This window comes from Eubalaena glacialis, chromosome 14 (genome assembly GCF_028564815.1).
Source record: "Eubalaena glacialis isolate mEubGla1 chromosome 14, mEubGla1.1.hap2.+ XY, whole genome shotgun sequence".
Classification (NCBI taxonomy): domain Eukaryota; kingdom Metazoa; phylum Chordata; class Mammalia; order Artiodactyla; family Balaenidae; genus Eubalaena; species Eubalaena glacialis.
Window position 1 is genome coordinate 83135713 of NC_083729.1, and position 21311 is coordinate 83157023.

The 21311-nt window shown below is 47.2% G+C and overlaps 1 long non-coding RNA gene across 4 annotated transcripts in view; it reads left to right on the forward strand.

Moving 5' to 3' along the window:
- LOC133105130 (uncharacterized) overlaps nucleotides 1–21311 on the forward strand; it is a 151791-nt gene that overhangs the window by 96557 nt on the left and 33923 nt on the right. For 3 of the 4 annotated variants that reach the window (XR_009703807.1, XR_009703806.1, XR_009703805.1), the window contains exons 2-3: nucleotides 1962–2102; nucleotides 15266–15378. This is a non-coding gene — a long non-coding RNA (uncharacterized LOC133105130). The remainder of the gene's footprint in view (nucleotides 1–1961; nucleotides 2103–15265; nucleotides 15379–21311) is intronic. The other variant, XR_009703804.1, reaches the window with a different exon arrangement.

Consider the following 21311-nt stretch of genomic DNA (forward strand, 5'->3'; position numbering starts at 1 on the left):
AGATCTAAAATAAACATTCAAGTTCTTAGGAAATTTTTTTAATGTATGCAAATTTTTTAAAATGATTTAAGAGGTTGAAGGGTTCTGGGATGGAATGCTGAATGTGACAAAAAGAATCTAACTGTATTACAAATGTATGAAATCACCTCACTGAAGGGGTGGGCGGAAGAGGGTCCGACCTAAGTAGCATTGGAAATGAAGGGAGACTGTGAGACCAAAAGCAGGAGGAATCATACGTATCACTGTATTCTAGTCGAGAAAGTTGTTTCCCATGGGGGTATGGAAAATGAAGCCACTAGTCATGAAATCTGGAGCTGAAAAGTTAAACAAATGGATAGCAGATTGTGGGAGCCAAGTTTCTCATCATTGGAGTGGGAGGTTACAGACAAGGCAGGGGAGAAGGCTGGAGTGATCCACGGGGTAGAGGATTAGCAATGGAGACTTCAATAAGGACTCACGTTTAGCTTAATAGAGATACAGACGGAGGCATACAAAGTATTTGTAGATACGGATTGGTATAAATACCCATATTTACTTGCTCTGTCAGCTAAGAAGTCCTGAGAGAAATGATGCCCCTGTAGCAATGAGCACACCTAGTGCCCAGGTCTTAGATTTTATGACCATTCTCCAATAAAAGGGACTAGGACTTCTTGGAGACATGGCTGTTTCTAGGATGGGCAGGGACTATGCAGGATGAGCCTGGAGCATTTTATGGTGCTAGAGAGTAAGAAAGTGCTCAGAAAAACAAACAGCAACACGTGATGATGGAAGTGTGTCAAAGGAACACAGCAGCCATGCGAAAGAGCTCTCAGTGGTCAAAGCTGGAACAATTTGAGCAATAAAATAAAGTAGTATTGGATTATAAATAATCCAAATATAAAATAAATATGGATAATTTCATGCTGATAATATGAATAAATAAATGGAGAATAGGTAAATCTTCTACACAGTGGAATTTCAAATAATTGATATAGATAATTTGCCCCCAAGGAGATAGAGCATAACTCCCACTCCCTAAGTGTGGGCTGTGTGCAGGGCAACTTCCTTTCAAAAAGGACAGCGTGGAAAGGGAGAAAAAGAAGCTTTAGAGAAACTCAACCTACCTCGGCCCGATGATCAAGGTCAGCATCAAGAGTAATAAGGCATCTTGAATGTTTGTATCCTTGATGTAATGTGATGGGAATGGGACTCAAGCTTCTGGGTCTTCCTCCCAGAAATCCATAATCCCAACCTAATCATGAGAAAACACCAGACAAATCCCAATTTGGGGACATTCTGCAAAACACCTGACCAGTACTCCTGAAAAATGGCAAGATCATAAAACATAAGGGAAGTCTGAGAAACTGTCACAACCAAGAGGAGGCTTAGGAGACAGGACAACTTCATGTAATATGATGTCCTGGATGGACTCCAAGGACAGAAGATGGAGATCAGGCAAAAACTAAGGAGATCTGAATAAAGTGTAGACTTTCATTACCAGTGTATCTATATTGGTCATTAATTGTGACAAATGGGCCATAGTAATGTAAGACATTAACAACAGAAGAAACTAGATGTGATGAACTCTTTGGACTATTTTCGCAACTTTTCTGGAAATCTAAAATTATTCCGAAATAAAAACTTCGTTAAATAAAAAAGCATTAAAAAAAAAATTGCTGTTCTTCATTAAGAACAGCAATATCACACATGTTCCAGTACCTTGCATCACTCTGCAGGAGCTTCTCCAGACCCTGTGTGTGTGTGGAGTCTGCTCCAATCCCCAGACAGGCAAATAGGGCCAGGGAGGGGAAGTGACGTGTCTGGGTAGCAAAGTGTGAGCAGTGACCCCAGGACTTGAACTGGGCTCTCCTGGCCCTACCCCATCAGCTTGCCACGCTGGTTTCCACGTGTCCCTCTGAGCACAAAACATTGGAATTGATACACTTATACTCCAACTTGACTTGCCTCGACTTGACCTACAGGTTGGAGGCACCATCTTGCTGTTCCTTCGCCTTGGAAGCAACCGTCTCAAAAAGAAGACAGCCAGGAGCTGGCACTGGTTCTGGAATGCCGTCCTATCCACAGAACTATCCCTCATCTCTCTGTGCCAAGCACTTTCACAGGTAATGATCTCATTTGGTCAACCCCCAAAATATCATGAAAGGAAGTGATTATTCCCAATTTGCAGATGAGAACACGGAGGCTAGAAAGTGACTACAACTGGATGCAAACGCTTTTCCTTTTTCCCGATCACCTGTCCACCCTGACTCTGGCTCTGACCAGCACCCACCTGCCCGGGGTCCCAGACAGAAGCTGCTCATTCCCCCAGGTGTGAGCTCATGACATCCATCACCACCCATGGCTTGACATGGCCTCCCTAACAGATAGATTATCACCTGTTCTCTGCACATGAGTGTGCCTTAGGGAGCTTATCAAATCCCAAAGGGGAAATTGCATCCTCTGGGGAAAATATCTGTGGCGAGGGGACCGTCTTGTTTCCTTTAGCTGTCCTTCTGGATCACAGCCGAGTCCCCCAACGCACGCACGTGGCACCCGAGAGTGTGGGCAGAAGCGCTTCTGCTGAGTGGGATGAAACCTTGCAAGCACTCTGAGGGTTGAAACTTTGAAGAGGTTGACATCTTTGAGAGCTGAAGAACCTTTGAATCTCCCTTCGGCTCCCTCTACCCCGACCACAGCCCTTCTCTTGATGTCAAACACGTGCTCAGATTGAAAACAATGAGGCATGTGTCTAAGCCGACAGGACTGTTTTGCTTGTTGCTTCCTCAGTGGTTGGAAACAGACCTGCCTCGGAGATCCCCACGACACTTTAAATGGGGGACACCCCCTGTCAGTCGTATCCACGGATTTGCGAGAAAGAGCAGGGAATGGCATCTCTGCCGCCTGGAACGGCGCCTGTGTGACCTGGCAGCATTGGGGGTGGGTCCCTCTTCCAGCTGCGGAGAAGAGGGGACAAAGGTGGCTGGACTTACTGGGAAGCATGTCAAGATAAAACTGAAATGTCCAGGAGCCCATAGAGGGAACCTTCCAGAACAGTGTATGACATGACCGCCTTCACCCACACCAGCCATACAGGTGACATCCTCCTCTACATGATAAACAGCCTCCCTTCAAACCAGAACACCTGGCTTCCATGCTCTCTTCTGCCAGTGAGCCAGCCATGCCACCCTGGGTGAGTCCCATGGTCTCTTACCGAAGAAGCGGACTGAATATTTTCTGAAGAATCCCAGCTCTAAAAGTCTATGAGTTCTTTTGTCTCTGAGTTAATGGGAAATCGGCTACGTCTCGTCCTCCTCTCTGTATGGTCGAAGTTAGGAAACATTAACAGCCAGAGATGAGCTGACCAAATTCTGAAGAGGGAAGGATTTGGGGACCAAATGGGGAAGGATTTGGGACCAAAACAGGTAACAAGAGTATATGAACAGAGGAAATTCAGGTTGAATCAACTTTCAACAAATCGTTATTGAGTAACTTCTACATGAGAGTCACCAAACTGTTGGAGGGAGGAAAGATAAAACCAAGATTCTCTCCCTGAAAATCCTACATTCTAAGTGATGCATTCCGTAATGCTCAGCGGAAGAAAAATAACCCAGAACTTGCATAGACAATAGGCACTGTGGGGAAACAGTAAGGCTAAAAGAGAGACAGATGTAGAGCAAGAGGTCGATTCCAGGCGTAGAGCAACGAAAGAAAGGGAGGAAGGGTAGCCTTCAAGCATCAAGCCCAGTAATAGGGCCTTACTTTATGGTCGGTCCTAGTACTCCAGAATTTAGCCCTAGGTACCACCATGCCCAAAGCTCCATCACTAGGAGGGGCTGCCAGGATTCTGGGGATGATGGCAGGTTTCGAGAGGATGTTGGGGTCACTGGGCTGTGAGGATACTGGAGAGAGAGGGGAATGGGGTGGGGAGGCCGAGGCCTGATGCAAAGTGGGGGCTATTTTACATTAAGGACTACATAGCGGGTCAGGGTATGAGGCAAAGTGGGCCCCCTACATCCCCGCACACCTGTTTACTGATGTTCTGTGGGACCTAATTCCTCACCGGCGTGAGCTAACACTAGAAGCTCCTGACCATCATTCATAATTTTCACCATGTGAACGAGTTTTCAGGTCTCCTCCTGGAAACAAGTTGAGATAACTGGGAAGTTCGCAAGAGGCTGGGTCTCTAAGTTGGCTGGACAAGGATTGTTCTGCATCATAATTTGCAGAGGGTCCCACCTGTGTCCAGAAGGGGAAGTGGATGCTTGTCTTGCTTTGGAGACCTCATGGGGGAATTAAGCAGAATATAATTTCTGTCGAGAACAAAGCAGGATTAGAGTTCCGAGAAGGAAGTCCTCCTTGCTAAGGGGATGGTCTGAGCTGAGAACTCATGGGCTGTGCTTGCATTGCACGGTTCTACCCTTTGTTCCAACAACAAAACGTAGACTCAGTGTCTGTAGAACAGAGCTGGAGGGGCCTTCACAGTTGGTTTTAAAGTTAAACTAACCACGACACCTGGGTCCCTCATCTGTGCCTTTTCATCATCTGTATCAGTTTGCTGGGACCATAACCAAGTATCAAAGCAGGGGCTTAGAACAGAAACTTACTGTCTCAGTTCTGCAGACCTGAAGTCTGAGATCAAGATGTGCGCAGGGCTGGCTCCCTCTGAGGCTGGAGGGAAAATCTGTTCCAGGTCTCTCCTGGCTCCTGGCGGTTGGCTGGCTGTCTTTGGCGGTCCTTAGCTTGTTGCTGCATCACCCCAATCTCTGCCTTCATCTTCACATGGTGTTCTCTTTGTGTGAATGCCTCTGTGTCCAGATTTCTCTTTTTTTATTTTTATAAGGACATCAGTCATGTTGGACTAGGGGCCCACACTAATCCTGTAGGAACCCATCTTAGCTAATTATATCAGCCATGACCCTATTTCCAAGTAAGATCACATTTTGAGTCTCTGGGGGTTAGGCTTTTAACATGTGAATTTAAAGGGACATAATTCAACCCGTAACAGCATCCTTTCTGCACAGGGAGCCAAGCTGGAGGACCCATCAGGTCACAGGCAGGGAAAGGGATGCAGTGGGCTGGGTCCCTCCCTGTTTGAAGCAGCTTTGGAGGACCCATCATCCCTGCATCACAGGTGTAGATTGAGCTCAGGTCCACGGCAGAGCCCGGTGTGAGCTGAGATCACTGGACCTCCACCACCCTGCTGGGGGCGGGCACTGGGGCAGGACTCCCAGACCCACCCCGACAGGGGGCTACCCCAGGCTGAGGATGACCCCATGATTCTGGCACACACCCAGAGGTGAGAACCACTGCCCCGTGCGGCAGACCCGGAATAATGGGCTGCTCTGGGCACCAGCTGAACCCACCCAGGTAAGACGTGGCCCCGCTGTGCTTCAGCTTCCCCCACTGTAAAAGGGAGGTGATGCTCTGTCCTGCCCTGCCCACCTCGGGTCAGGCGAAGCCCCAGTAGGAAAGCAAGATGGAACGGCTTTGAGAAGACCCCACACCTGGCGACACAGAGAGTACTGACGCTCTGTGCAGTCCTGGCCAGCGGGCGCCAGCCGGCTGTCTCATCTCCTCGGGGCATCCCGAGTGCCTGCTGGCAGGGACACTGTCTGATGACTAAAACGTACCTGGCCTTCCCCAGCCCCGCTTCACACGCAGCAAGGCTCAGCCAGTCCTCGTTGGCAGCCTGCCCGCCTCTCCGGCTGCTCAAGGCAGAGGCTGAAACCTACCCGGGTTGCGTTTCAGGAGTCCCGGGCGCTGAGCTCTGAGGGCAGCAGCCTCTGGGGCTGGGCTCTGGCCAGGTGAGCCAGCTGCACCTGTGGCTCCGGTTTCTCCCTTGCCCCACCACCCCCAGCTTTTTTTCCAGAGTGCCTCCATCCTGCAAGACTGACAGCTGACTCTGGGCTGGGAACAGAGTGTAGGAAGTGGTCTTTTCAAACGTCCCTCGCAGCCCCAGCTGCCAGAAGCCCCGCTGCCGCCGCGTTGCCTTATTTACCCTGGCCACCAGGCCTCTCCTGGCTGACCTGAGAAAACAGATTATGGTCCAGAGCCAGGTCCTTGCGTGTTTCCTCTCTGGAGGTGAATTGAGTTTTAAAAGAAAGGTTTCCTGCCGCCTGTGACACCGTTTTGGTGCGTTTTATCTGTCTCCACCTGCAGGGCAGGGAATTAACCTGCTGCCCGGGGCCGGGCCAGCGGACGCTGTAAGGCGAGCAAAGCTCACAAGTGTGGGTCTGACGCCACACCAAGGAGGCCTGTTCTCCTCCACAGAGCATTGTGTGAGGGAGGCCCAGGCCCAGATCTGAACAGGGCTCTGCGTAACTCGATATGTTTTCTTTCGTTGCTGTAGTCACTGTGTGCCAGATTTAACTCTGCCCCGTCTGTGTCTATGTATGTTGGGTTGTTGCAGGGGGAGGGGAGAAGGAGGGGGGCCACCGGAGGGGGAGGGGAGTGTAGCCATGTGTTTTTTTTTCCTCTCCATCTTCCTTGTTTCCTTTGCCTGCTTTGCTCCCTCTTTGCTATATACACCCTACCACGACTGTCCTCGTGTCTCGGTCCTTAACCCTTTGCAGATGAGCACTGCACTTTGTGCGTCCTGTAATGCATCTCCACAGACTCCCTCAGGCGCCCTGTCTGGGAAGTGCCAGCCCTGTCAGAGTTAACAGCGGGCCTCTGGAAACTTGAACTTCCCCAGAAGTGCTTGTGCGGTAATTAGCAGAGCCCCACTCCGATACAGAAAAAGATCCCCTCGATTATAAACAAACAAGCAGAGAAGGACCTCAGAGCCAAGAGTCACCAGTGTGCCCCAGACCCGCGGCGGGTACCCCCTTTGCAAAAGGCTCAGATCCTGTACCTTCCAGAAATGGGATGGAAGGATAAGCTTGATGCTCCAGCAAGATTCAGAAGGAAGGTGGGAATCTGTTGTCCAATGAAAACCTATCAGGCTGGGCCTCACTCCTGAGATGCCCAAGGTGAACCGACCCAAGGATGGTAGAAAGAGTCACTCGTGGCGGCCTGGGCTGATGGATGGATGTTCTTTCCTGGGTGAATAGAAGCCTTGCTTCACTTTGCTGGAGGGAGATGCAGGCTGGCAAAATATCTTGGTACCTAGTAAAGGGTGGTGGCCAGAGAGAGCTCCTCACACAGGGCGGGCTCTGCTCTCAAGGGGGGTGGACATCATTCCTCAGGTCCCAGGGCCCCGCGGGATCAGGGGATGGGAGTGAAGAGCCTCAGTCTCGCTGTTTATGTCTCCCAGCCATCACAGAAATGCTGAAAAATACAGAACTTTGGGTCTCCTTGCAAGGGGAAGATGCCTTGGCTCATCCTGGGCTATATTTAGAATGGAAAATGTGCTGGCTCAGAGAAAACTGGTCATGTGCCCTTCTCCAGGCTGCACGCTGGGCTGGGAACCCCGCCCCATCGGCCCTCCTCCCCATCCTTCACACAGCTCTGACACCCGCTTCCTCCTCCAGGGAGCCCTCCCAGCCTGTAGGAAGACCCCACAGGGTAAGGCCCGGTTTTCCCGGTTAATAAACTTCACAAGCGTCCCCCTCTCATGAGGACCATGAGAACCTAGTGTAGCGCTGTTTGCGAGGCCGGGTGTGAGCTCAGAGCTCAGAAGGGCATGTTGGACCTGAACGTGGAAATTCCGCTACCTTCCCCCACTCCTGCTTCTCCAGGGGTGAGGGCTGGGGACAGCGTGGCAGGGAGTGGACGCAGGGATCCTGGCCCGAACGACAGTCCTGGGTCCAGCGCCACGATTGTACTCTGGGGAGTAATGTCACCTTAGGCACAGAGAGCTTCGTGGTGGTGATGATTCAGCCGGTCCCCATCAGCACCCGGCTAACTTTCTTTTCATAACCATCAAAATGTTTTTAATGAACCTGGAGGTTTGTTGCATCACTGTTTTGCTTGTGAATCTGCACGTGATTTCTCAGAAAGAACAATCCAAACCCGCCCTGTCGCCGATGCTGGCCCAGCGCTACTTCCCACTTTACTGGGGAGAGGGGTCAGAAGAGGCACCGCTGAAGACAGGCGTCTGTCACCCGTGCTCGTGGGGGCAAGGGGGACAAGGAGGCAGTGGGTACACAGTGGTACTCTCACTTCTTGGGCACCTGTCGTGGGCCGGGAGCACCACGCACCATTTCTGATCCTCACATCCCCTCTGAGAGGTGGGAATTATCGAGTCCTTTTTCCCGTTCAGGAAACCAGGGGTTAAATGCCTTGTCCATGGACCTTTCCCCCACCCTCCTCGCCCAGCTCCCCACCATGTCTCGCCGGTTCTCCCTGTGAAATGCAGCCCCTTGGTCTTCCACAACATCGCCCCCAGCCCAACTTCTCACCCCGTTAGACTCATACTTCTCACAGACCAGCATGATCTTTGGGAAATGCATGCTCCTCCCTGTAACCTGACAGTGGCTTCTTGTTGCTCTTAGAATGGAATTCTGACTTCTCTCTGTGCACGGCCATCACCTCCCCTAGGTTCTAGCTGTGGCTCACCCACTATGCTCAGGCTGGTCCTGCCTCAGGGCCTTTGCATGTGCTGTTCCGTGCCCCTGGTTTGAACCCCGGACTCTGAATACACTTCTGGTCTCTTCCTAGCGAGGTCCGAGGCGCTGTTCTAACTTTTGGTTAACTCTGCAGCCCACTCTTGTACATCTGTTCTCTTGGGCAGGAAGCAGGCATTCTGGCTCTCACACTGTGGGGCTGGTACCTCCATCCCCAAGACTCAGGTCACACCAATACCCTGTAGTCTGCTCCCTCGTCCCAGGGTGAGCCACGCTCCCAAGATGCAGGGCAGCTGCCTCCTTCTTGCACAGGCTCTGGTGGATGTGATTTTTCCACCTAGGGCCCCTTGGCCAGAACTCAAGGCTCTGCGATTAGGGCGAAATGGCTCCTCATTCGTGGGGCTTTAGCACATGAACTGACACATCATGTCCTAGAGGCCTGTCCAGAGGGGAAGAGGACAACCTTTGCCTGCTTTAGACGGCCTTTCTTAAACCCAGTGCATTCTGCACTAGGATTTTCCTATTCAATTATTGCATCATCTCAGAAGAAAACTCTCTTATAACTAGTGCAGCTTGGGCTGGCTTGAACATCTAGCACCTCCCCACACACCATTTGATCTATTGCTTCAAAATAACTTGTTTCCAGTTATCAGGCTACTGAGATCCACCAATCACCTGGAAGCAGCCCCATATTTGTTGCTCAGAAAAACTGGCCCTTTCAAAGAGCTACTCAAAGGTGGCCTGGGACAGTAGCCACTTGGAGGGGACACTTTAAGACAACAGCTGATCCTTTGCACAGGATATTTGAGGCCCCCAGAGGGCAAATAAGGTTCCCTTCCTCGTACCCTCCGCTGGTTTCACCAGCCTCCCCCTCTGAGGTCTACACAGCTTGAAGTATGTGACTTCTAGCTCAAAACTGAAAATTTCAAATGAAAAAAAAAAAAAAACGAGAGACAGAGAAGACAAATGTGAAGTAACATTGACTAGATCATTGAGGCAGCCTGTCAACCATATTTTGCGACTCTAATTTTTTTTTTTAGCCCTAGTGTCACACCTTCCTTGTCATCAATTTTTAACACATGAGCATTTTTTAATTAAAATTCAGTGTCATCGAACAGGTCATAGAGTGTGAGCAATATTCTCTTTGTTCTAGAAATCCACATGTAATGAAGCTGCCATTCACAATTGTTTTCCACGGGGCTGCTTATTAAAAAAAAAAAAAGATTTTCAAGGAACAGAAATAGGTGCATTTTCCCAGCATGGGGTCCATCAGGAATGAAAAACTTACCAATCATAGCCCAGGCCCTGGGGGGTGTGTGTGTGTGGCAGGGGTGTTGTCAGATGTCAATTTGGGCTGATTGTTTCTGAGGCCACATGACTACGATTCTTGGGTTTCCTGTGGTGCATTTTATAGACTGATGTCCCTTTTTAGAGATAAATTATTAGATGAATGTTTATAGATGAATGCACATTCAGTGTGCTGGAGTTGAGGTGGGGAGCCCTGCGAAGCTGCAGGAAAAGGCTTTAGGAGACAGACAGGGACCAGGGCGCTGAGCTGAGGCGCCCGTTGCCTGTGACCGAGACCTCCTGCACTGGAGACAAGAATCCTGATAGACCCCAAGTCTCACCTGGAGAATGAGCAAAACCAAAGCAGCCTCTGCCAAAGGCCCCAAACGCCCACCATGGGGGTCACAAACCACAGTAGGGCCTGGTTTTTTGGTTTGTTTTCAATACCTGAGCCAACATGTAAAAATCTCGTGGCTTCTGGCTCTCTTTACAAAATCAGAGGATTTGGGCTCACAATGTCTAATCCCCCAGTATCAATCTGCTAAATCTGCTTATTAGCTGCCCACGGTCCCTCACTCCTTAGCTACTGAGCCCTGTGGGTCTCTGAGTTGTGGCCTCGCCTCACGGGACATTTAGATAGGAAGAACAGTCTTTCTTCCTTTGGGGCAACTCACTCCCTCCTACCGGGGTAGTCGTGGGCAAATCGTCCTAGAGCCTCAGTTTTCCCATCTCTATAATGGGATGACAATGGGCCCTCGTAGGGTGGTCCGTAAAAGCTCCCTCCCCTCTGCCTGCACATCCTCAGGGGCCACCGGTGTGTTTTTCTGGAGGGAAGTCAGCTGGGTACTCTGTGTGTCAGCAGCCTGCGTGCCGTCGTCCTCCTGAACGGCTTGTTGGAGGAGTGAAGACAGAATTATTCAGAAACAAGTGATTTCCCAGCTGCGGTCTCCTCTCTGATGACAAAGGACTCCCTCGGCCCACATGGGAGGTGAGGCAAGAATTACGTGCTGCAGAAAGGCTGCTGGGACCATCTTGAGTTTGTTTGTAACTAATCTCCGGTAATTTAGATCTTTTTAATTCACAGTAACTCCGATTCCCTCGACAACATCTATGGTAAAATATCAGGAGCGTGTGTGGAGACCAAGTGTGGGGAGGCTTTTTGTTTTCCCACCACCAAATCCATAGTTACCCTCCAAGTTGAAATCTTATCATATTTAACTGGTTCCACATAAACAGATCTGTGTATATTTTCAGTAGTTTCAGCTGAAACCTGTTAAGAACAGATGTGCAGATGGTCGCCCAGCACTGATCCATTTAAATGTATTTTTCCACGAGCAGCGTTTTCACTCTGCCCTTCCTTGAGGGGGGAAGAATAAAAAAGTGGGACCATTATTAAGATGGATATTACACGCTTCTGAGTCTCTGCAACCAGCGTTTGCTGTTGGTTTTCCAACAGCAATGTGGCTCACGAGGCTCTGGGCACAGGGTGTGCCTATAATGGACAATGTTTGAGCCCATGTGGTTGGGAGGATGGGCCCTTAGCTCTCTCTGGCTGCCACCCATGTAAGGGTGCTTCCCCGGCTGCTGGGGACTCAAGCAGCCCCTGTCCAAAAGCTGGAGTAAGTAAGTTATTCACCTCTTTGACCCTTTAGTTTTTTTAAGCAGAAAAAAAAGGGTGAGGGGGGATATAAAAGAACCCCTACAACTCAGCAACAACCAAAACCAAATCATCTGATTTCTAACTGGGCAAAGGACTTGAAAAGCTATCTCTCCAAAGGAGACAAATGGCCAAGAAGCCATGAAAAGATGGTCAGCATCACTGAGAATTAGGGAAATGCAAATCAAAACTATAAGGAGATATCACCTCACACCCATGAAGAGGGTTAGTATTAAAATTAAAAAAAAAAAAACAGAAAATAACAAGTATTGGCAAGGATGTGGAGAAATTGGAACTCTCATACACTGCTGGTGGGAAATGGAGGTATGGAGGTTCCTCAAAAAATTAAAAATAGAACGACCACATATGATCCAGCAATTCCTCTTCTGGGTATAGAGCCAAAAGCTTTGAAAGCAAGATTGCCAAGAGACTTTTTCACACTCTTGTTGATAGCAGCAGTAGTTGCAGTAGCCAAAAGGCGGAAGCAACCCATGTGTCCATCAACAGATGAATGGATAATCAAATGTGCTCCGTCCGTACAAGGGAATATTATTCAGCCTTTAAAAGGGAATTTGGACACACACTACAACAGAGATGGACCTCAAGGACATTACGCCAACTGAACTAAGCCAGTCGCCAAAAGACAAATCCTGCATGATTCCACTTACATGAGGTATATAGAGTAGGCAAATTCACAGAAACAGAAAGTAGAAGGGTGGCTGCCAGGGGCCGGGGGAGGGGGCAGTGGGGAGTTACTATTTAATAGGTATAGAGTTTCAGTTTTGCAAGATGAAAAAGTTCTGGAGATCTGTTGCATAACAATATTTATGTACTTACTACTGAACTGTACACTTAAAATGATTAAGATGGTAAAAATGAAAATAGGGGGAGAGAGGGTCAAATCGTGATACTGACCCATGGATGGGTGAGAGGATTCCATGAGATAATGCGCACTTAGCAGGACTTTATCCTGTGGGCTGCGGAGATTATAACTAAGATGGAATGAGATAAGGCGGGTTGTTTCCCCAGCTTTGAACGTTTGTTCTCCAGAAGGCTCCTCTCCCACCCTCCCACTGCCCACCTGACAGAGCTCATCCGGCCTCCCAGATCCCCATCACAGGCTGTAGCCATCTCGAGGACTGTCCCCATGGGCTCAGCCCGTGCCTCTGGGGCACAGAGTTCTGCCCTCCCGGCCTGCTTTCCCCAGCTGGCGCTGGCTGTGAGAGGCTTCCTGGATGCTTTCAGTGGCCTCTGAATAAACCACAGGGCCCCCAGTTCCTTCTGTCTGCAGGCTTTCATCCCCCTGAATTTGCCCTGCATTGGGAGGGGGAGGGAGAGCTTGGGTGGGGGAACATGATGGCAGATGAGCCTCAGGGGTTCAATGCCAGCTGCTTCCAGCTCCAGTTCTGCCCCAGTCGAACCCCTTAGCCCCAGTGTGTCATGGGTGAAAGAGGGGTGAGGGCAGAGTTGGGCTTCATAATCTCTAAAGATTCCAGATCTTTTGTGGGGGGGGACTCTGTCCTCCGAGTTCTGTCCAGCCTGGTCCCCTCCACAGGGCACAGCATCCGACAAATTTCACATGCCTGAGTTTGCTTGGTACCTAACAGGACATTGTGAGCTGAGCGTTAACACAAGCACCTCTGTGTTTTTGTGTGAGCTGGGACCTGGTGGGGGTATGTCCTGGGCTCTGAGAACAGCACGAGGCTTGGAGGCCCTGGCAGAGCCCTGGCAGAGAGATCTTCGGCAAGACAGGCATCTCTGCTACCTGACAGGAGGAGACCCCCAGCAGGGCTTGGACTCATCTGAGTAGACAGATGAGCAGCTGGCTTGGGAGGTGAGATCAGATTCCCGGGGCAAAGTGGTACCACATTTGTCTTAATGAGGAGGAAAGAACAAAATCAAAGCATTCGTTAACACTTCAAAGAAGTTAAAAGAGCCCATTTGGTTTCCAAGTGCTACCTCTCCTGGCCGGTTAAGTGTCTGGTGGAGAATCCCATTATCCTACTCAGGGGGAAGATGCCAAGGGCTTCTCTTGCTGGCTGAGAATTGTGGGGAGGCCCCCTGCTCTTGGCGGGGGGTGCTGCTTCCGGATCCCAGCCTCTGATCTGTTTAGGAGATGGTTCTAGGGATCCATACTTGTCTGTGGACATCTTGATCTTCTCCAGGCTTTTCATATCCCTTCTGTATTTCTTTCCCCTGATGATTTTCTTACGGGCTCTTTTTGCTGTCGTTTTCAGAAGTTAATACTCAACAGCCTTGATTTCTAGGACCAGTTCTGGACTTTACGGGAGCGAAAATCAATAGACTCAAAACTTGGCTTCATTATTCATTCGACTCAAACTGATTTGGGGCAACACCTCTGAACCCCAGCCAGAAACATCCCCAAACGGGGCTCTTGCCTGGAATCTCACTGCTCACACAGGAGACTCGAGCGCACTTAGCAAGTGAGAAAGATGCCGTTCCCCTCCCCCCGCCCCACCCCGGGGAGTTTCAGTCCAGAGCTGCCCCTCCTGAATAGAGACCCCCGAAGTGAGCCTGATCAGACTCTCCCACTCTGCCTCCATCTTCTCCAGACTGCTTCTAGATTCCCTTCCTTTACTCATGTTGCTACCCCCCAACCACCAATATTTTCAGAATCTACACACACATTCACCCATCTCTCTGGTTTCCAAATATTATCTTTATCAATACAGTGGTGTTTCCCTAAAATGACTGACAGCTGCATGACCTTTCCTTTCAGCCACAAATGAAAGGGGACTTAAAAGATATGTGTGTGTGCGTGTGTGCGTGCATGTGCTCGAGTGCACGCCTGCCTAACGCACATACGCCTAATGGAAACCAGGATAAATTACAGAGAACGGCAATGTAATGATTACAAAAAGGTATACGAGGCATAACCCATTAGCGAGCTACATTTTGTTCAAAGCTGAGATACCCAGGCAGAATAACATGCCTTTGTGCCGGAATGCAGTCAGCTGTAGCAATGACTAATAATATAGTTGAGGATCTGTTCGCATTTTTCCCCTTTTGTGCCTATTTTCATAAGTTAATAACTCAAGCATGAAATTGTTTCAGGCTGAAAACTGGTGGTGAGAGCACAGCAAACTTTGTGGGAAACAACTGTGTGTTGTTGTTGTTACTTAATTTAGTTTGGCTGTTTTTAAGTTAGGGGAGTGGAAATGTCCATGCGCGTTTTCTTGAGCCATGTGTGTCTGTGAAGCCCAAGAAAGTTTGGGATTGTGTTATACAAAGCACATTTTTACTGACTACAGATAGAAGTTTCTTTTCGTACACGTGTGCTTCTGCTTGGTACAGGTCGGGATCGTTGGCGGCGGGGGGTGGGTAGGTTTGGAAGAAATTGAATCAGAACGTTATAAATGACATCATTCTGGACTCACCTGCCTTCAACTAGAAAACTTCTACCCCAAGTCAAAGAGGCTGGTGGGCAAACAGCCGCCTTAAACAGCTGGGGGTGGGAGTAGGGGTGAAACCTACTGCCGGGTCTTAGTAAATTCCTGGAACAAAGGAAGGGGCAGAAACAAGACGAGTGATAGTAATCCTGCTCATTCCTCCAGGAGTCCGGTTTACTGAGCATTTTCCTGTACCCAGAACCAGAGAAAGTCCAACTGCAGGAAACCAGATTTTTCTACAAGTCTATAAACATTTTTCCTTCCTCTTCTTTTATTGGGGCAGGAGACTGAAAAATACAGAAAAGTGCAGAGAATAATATAACAAACACCTAAGTACCCACATTCCAGAATTAACAAATGTTAAGATTTTGTAATGATGACTCTAACATTACTGATAAAGTTGTTTTCTTTCCTTTATTTCACAGATGGGCAAAGTGAGGCGCTGGAGGGGATAGGACACGGCTGAAGGCTGAGGTGTGCAGCCTCCAGCATCTCTCTTCTTTACGAACTGGATCCCTACAAGGAGATTCTCAAGCTGGTAAGGCAAGCATTATTGTCCCACTTTATAGCTGAAGGGCTTGGGTCCCCCAGTGGATGTGGACGAGGGCCTCCGTGTTCTAAGCCCTGTGCTGGGCTCAGGGGACAGAACAGAAGACAAAGCCCAAAGCAGCCCAGATCCCTGCCGGAGGGAGGGATACAGAGAGTGCCTGCGTGGGTGGGAAGCAATTCCCTGCAGCCAGGGTCAGCTTCACCAGGCTCCTAATCCAGAAGCAAGCCAGCAAATTTTACTTAGGGAGACATTCCATAGAAAAATGTGTACTTCGTAGGGTATATTTGAATCAATGACTCAGTTACGGATCATTGCCAAAGAAAAACAAAATATCCTGCCACCCTGTGAGATGATGTGACGATTGTTATTTTTACTAGTAGATTGCTCCATTTATAAATCTTTGATAAATCCCTTTCCCCAGCCAAACGGCATCTGAACCTGTGAAGAGTTAAAAAAAAAAAAGTGAAATTGACGAGGGATGCGAGCTGGCCTTCTGTGTGCCCCGGAGCTTCTCAGGCTACAGCTCGGTGCGCGTTGCATCGGTTGAGCCCACGCTGGGTTGCATCATATTCTGCAAATCTACGTGCTCTCTGAGGGCGACAGGAGCCGGCTCGGGGTCCACCAGCTGGAATCTCAGAAAGCGCGGTCTCTAAAAATACCCAGCTCTGCAGATTCACTTGGGGCCCAGGGGGCTTCTAGATTGACAGCTCCCTTTACGCACCAACCACGGGTTCAAAAAGAAAGGAAAAAAAAAAAAAAATCAGCATGCTTTTTTGAGTTGATTGATTTCTAGCTCCGGAGAGTTTTCGCAGGTCATTTCAGAGTGATGGAAACTCCCCGGAATTATTTTAGGAAAAGTAAAAGACAGCAAAACTTAACTAGCAGCCAGGCTTTGTCCGGGTCTGGGGCTCCGACGCGCGCAGACAGACGCCCAGCCTCACCGCGGCCAAGGTCACGTTTAGGCTGCGCCGGCACCTCTGCGCGGTCTGGCACGGACGGACGCGCGCCCGGCAGGTCGGTGGGGCTGCAGCCCGCCCCTCTCCAGCCTCCAGCCTGGAGGCTGCCTTCCCCCGCGCATCCCCGGAAGGCGAGGGGCAGGCACGGAACTCGAAGTTCCAAAGTGTAAGGGAGAAAGCCGTGTCCAGTTCGCCTGAAATGAAGCACACAGCCCTGGGTGCTCAGGGTCTCCCAGCCCGATGTGTGCGAATTGTTCCCCCGAGCAACATACAGGGCTGTGTTTTGGGGGAAAAGTACTTCCTGCTGCTTCCAAAGACAGAAAAACCACAGGGTTCCTGACATAAGGGCGTTGGCTTTATCAGCTTAGAGCAGGTCCTTCCTGGCCTCAGCCCGGGGCCCTTCCTACCACCTAGGCAGAGACACAGTCAGACAGAAACGCACAGCTCAAGCGCTGACACACACCGAGAGTTGTGTTCAACCCTCAAAAAACTGTTAGGAACAGATTGCAGAGTCAGGGTGCATTCTGCCTTCCTCTCTTCCGTTGCACTGGGCACTGTGCCGCCTTTGAAGTCACCTCAATCCAAGGACAAGCAAACCTAAAGAGGGCAGTCTGGGGCCTCCAAGAAAACACCAGAAAGATTGTTTTTAAACTAGATCTACTCCAGATTGCTTGACTTGAGAAGCTCACTACTGCTGGGGGTGGCCTTGTGTGACCCTGGAAAGCTGGCTTTACCATGGCCCTGTGAAGAGGCAATTGGGCAGGGAAGAAGTTAAGACAGTTCCTTGAATGGATTCCTTGAGTGAGGTTTGAAAAGATTTGGTTAAGGATCTCCCCATCATTTCTAAAAACCCGCTAGCCAAATGTGAGAATTCCAGTTGCTTCGTGTCCGCATTAGTGCTCATTACAGTCAGACTTTCTGTCGTAATCGTTCTAATACATGCGTAGTGAGAGCTCTTTGTGATTTTCATTTGCATCTCTCTGACTAATAACAATGAGCATCTTTTCATATGCTTGTTTGTCATTCATATATGTTCTTTGGTGATATGTCTGTTTAAATATTTTGCATATATATACACATATATATAGAGAGAGAGAGAGAGAGAAAGAGAGAGAGAGAGAGAATTTTCAGTAAATACAAGCCGTTATTTAAAAGATCTTAATCTGAGTTTCTCTGATAGTGGTGATTAATATAGTAGCAGTGTGGTTGAAACAACGCCATAGTGAGCCTGACCTTGACTCACATGAGACTTCTAATCCATGTTTTTAGGAAAAAGAAGTTGAATTCATATTTGCATTAAGGAAGAACATTACCCAGTTTATTAAAAAAAAGAAAAGACTTTTGCCCATTTTTTAAAAATTGGGTTGTTTTCTTATTATTGAGTCTTGGCAGTTCTTTATATATTATGAATATAAGCCCCTTATTAGACATGATTTGCAAATGTTTTCTTCCAGACTATAGCTTGTCTTTTCATTTTCTTAACAATGACTTTTTGTTTTTAATTTTAAAGAAGTCCAATTTATCATTTGTTTCTCTTATGGATTATGCTTTTGGCTTTGTATCTAAGAAATCTTTGCCTAACCCAGGGTCATGAAGATTTTCTTCTAGAAGCTATAGATATTTCAATCTATGATGATCCATTTTGAGTTAATTTTTGTAAATGGTATGAAGTGCAGATCAAAGTTCACTTTTTTGGCCTTTGGATATCCCAGTGTGCCCTCAACATTTGTTGAAAAAATTATCATTTCTCCACAGCATTGCTTTGCACCTTTGTTAAAAATCAGTTGTCCATAAATGAGTCTAGTTTTAGACTCTTGATTCTGAAGTTCCATTGGTGTGTGTGCTTGTCTTTACTCCACTGTCCTGATTGTTGTAACTTTATAATAAGTCTTGAAATCAAGTGATGTAAGTTCTTCAACTTTGCTTTTCTTTTGCAAAGTTGTTTTGATTATTCTAAGCCCTCTGCATTTCCATATGAGTTTCAGAATCAGCTTGTCCATTTCTACAGAAAATCTGCTGAGATTTTGATCAGAATTACATTGAATCTACAGATCAATTTGGTGAGAATTTACACCTTAAAAATATTGAGTCTTCTCACAGATATAGAGAACAAGCTAGTGGTTACTAGTGGGGAGAGGGAAGTGGGGAGGAGTAATATAGGGGTAGGGGGAAAAAGGGTTATTATGGGATTATATGAAATCGTGTGTGTGAAACTTTTGAAAATTGTAAAGCACTATAGAATTTAAAGACTCATTCAAATAAAAAAATCTTTTTAAAAAATCTTTTTAAAAATTTTAGAACTCAGTATCTTCTATTTATTTAGGTTCTCTTTAATTTCTCTCAGCAATGTTTTGTAATTTTCAGTGTATAGATATTGTCCATCTTTTGTCAGATTTACCCTAAATATTTTATACTTTTTGATACTATTGTAAGTGATATTTTTAAATATTCAATTTCCAATTGTTCATTGAAAGTATACAGAAATACAATTGATTTTTTGTACATTAATCTCGTATCGCATATCTTTACTAAAGTCACTTTTTACATTCCAGTAACTTTTTGTTTCTATAGGATTTTCTACATAGATTCTCATGTCATCTGCAAATGAGGACGGCTTTACTTCTCTCATTCCAATCTAGCTCGCTTTTATTTCTGTTTCTTGCCATATTGCACTGGATTGAATCTTCAGTACAATGTGGAATAGAATCTGTGAGAGTTTCTGATCTTAGGAGGAAAATATTCAGTCTTTCACCGTTAATAATGATGTTAGCTATTAGTTTTTAGTAGATGCCCCTTATCAGATAGAGGAAGTTCCCTTCTAGTCTTAGTTTGCTGAGAGTTTTTACCAGGAATATCTGTTGGATTATATCAAATGATTTTTTTGCCTCTGTTGAGACCGTAGTTTACTAGCGTCATCATTTAGCAAGTTTGAGTCAAGTATAGAACATTTATCTCTTTTTACGTCCCTTTCCCCTCCCTGTTTATAATATAATTGTCTTAAATATTTCTTCTACATTCATTTTGAATCACATTAGCAGTGTTACAGTTTTTGCCTCAACTGTCAACATAATTTAGAAAAATTAAGAAGAAAAGGAAAGTCCATTGTATTTACCAGCATTACCAATATGTTTGCTTATTGTTTTGTTTCTTCCTTACTGACATTACAGAAGTCTTTCTTTTATTGTTTCTTTTCTGTTTAGGAAACTTCTTTTAGCCATTCTTATGTGGTATTGATATATCTGCTAGTGGTAAATGTTCTTAGTTTTTCTTTTTTTGAAAATGTCTTAATTTCCCTTTCATTCCTGAAGGATCCTTCATTGGAAAGGACCTTTCAACTGAATATACAGTTCTGTGTTGGCAGTTCTTTTCTTTCAGCACATGAGAGTACTCTGGCCTCCATGGTTTCTAATGAAAATGTGCTGTCATTCAAATGTTTTTCCCCATAGGTAGTGTCATTTCTCTGTGTTTTCAATATATATATTTTTCTCTTTGTTTTTCTGAAGTTTGACTGTGATGTGCCTTGATATGGATTTCTTTGGGTTTATTCTGTTTGAAGTTTGCTCAGCTTCTTAAATCTGTGTGTTCGTGTTTGTGCTTTTGTTTTTTGCAAAACTTGGGATGTTTTAAGCCCTTATTTAATTGAGTACTTTTTCAGTTTTGCCCTCTTTTCCTTTCTTATCAGAACTTGGATATCACAGAAGTTAGATCTTTTGCTATAGCAAGACAGGTCCCTGAGGCTCTGTTCCTTTTTTTTTTTTTTCCCCCCAGCCTATTTTCTTCTCTCTGTTGTTCAGATTGGATATTTAGTGCTGTCCTATCTTCCAGGTCACTGTGTTCCTCTATTTTGCTGTTGAGTGCCTCCATTCAGGTGGGTGTTTTGGTTGTTGCTGTTGTTATTACTGTATTTCTCTGTTATAAATATTCCATTTTGTTCTTTATATTGTATCTCTCTTCCTTTTTTTTAATTTGTTTCAAGAGTATTTGTCATTGCTCTTTGAAGCATTTTAATGGTGGTTGCTTTAAAATGTTTGTCGGATAATTCTAACATCTCTGTCATCTTGGTGTTAGCATTTATTCATTGGCTTTCTTCATTCAGTTTGAGGTCGTCCTGGTTCTTGGTATGATGAGCAATTTTCTACTGAAAGCTTGACATTTGGGGTATTATGTTTTGAGACTCTGTATCTTATTTCGATCTGTTTTCACTGGCTTCCTCTGACATTGTGGGTGAAGGTGGTGGTGGGGGGGGAGTGGCAGTGAGCTCTCTCATTACTGCCATGTGGGGTGGAAGTCCAGGTCCCTCACTTGGCCTCTGTGGACACCCGAGGAAGGGGTCTCCTTCTTACTGCTGGGTGTGGGTAGAAGTGCTAGGCTTCCACTGATAGCTCCCCCATGTGGTGGTGTCAGAGTGCCTCGATGCTATTCCTCACGTGGCCTTGCTACCCCTGAGAGGTTAAGAGGGTCCTGACTCCCCGCTAGGTCTCCCAGATACCACCCTTGCTCCTTGTTACTGCTGTGTGGGGACGAAAGTCCAGCCTCCCCGCGTGGTCTCCGCTGACACTGAGGAGGAGCTTGTGACCACTGAGTGGGGATGAAAGTTTCAGCTCCCTGCTCAGCCTTCTCAGACCCCACCCTGGGGTGGGAGGCAGGCAGGGTGGGGCAGGGTGTTTGGGGCATGTTTCAGCCTGGTGATGAGGGTGGACGTCAGGGCTCCCCTTGGCCTTTGCTGATGAAGGCGGGGCTGCAGTATTTTCTATGGTGTTTGGCTAGAGTGAAACAGTTATTGCCTAAAACTTTTCTTTCTTGCTGGGCTGGCCCTTTCCAGGCCATTTGGCTAGAGAGAGCAGGCTTTTGTGGGAGCTTCCTCTTTGCTTGCTCTCTTTTGGAATTTCTGGGTTCCCGGCTTCTTCAACACCTCGCCTGGGATACACAAGGCAAAAAGAAGCCAGAGAGCTCACCACTCCGTTC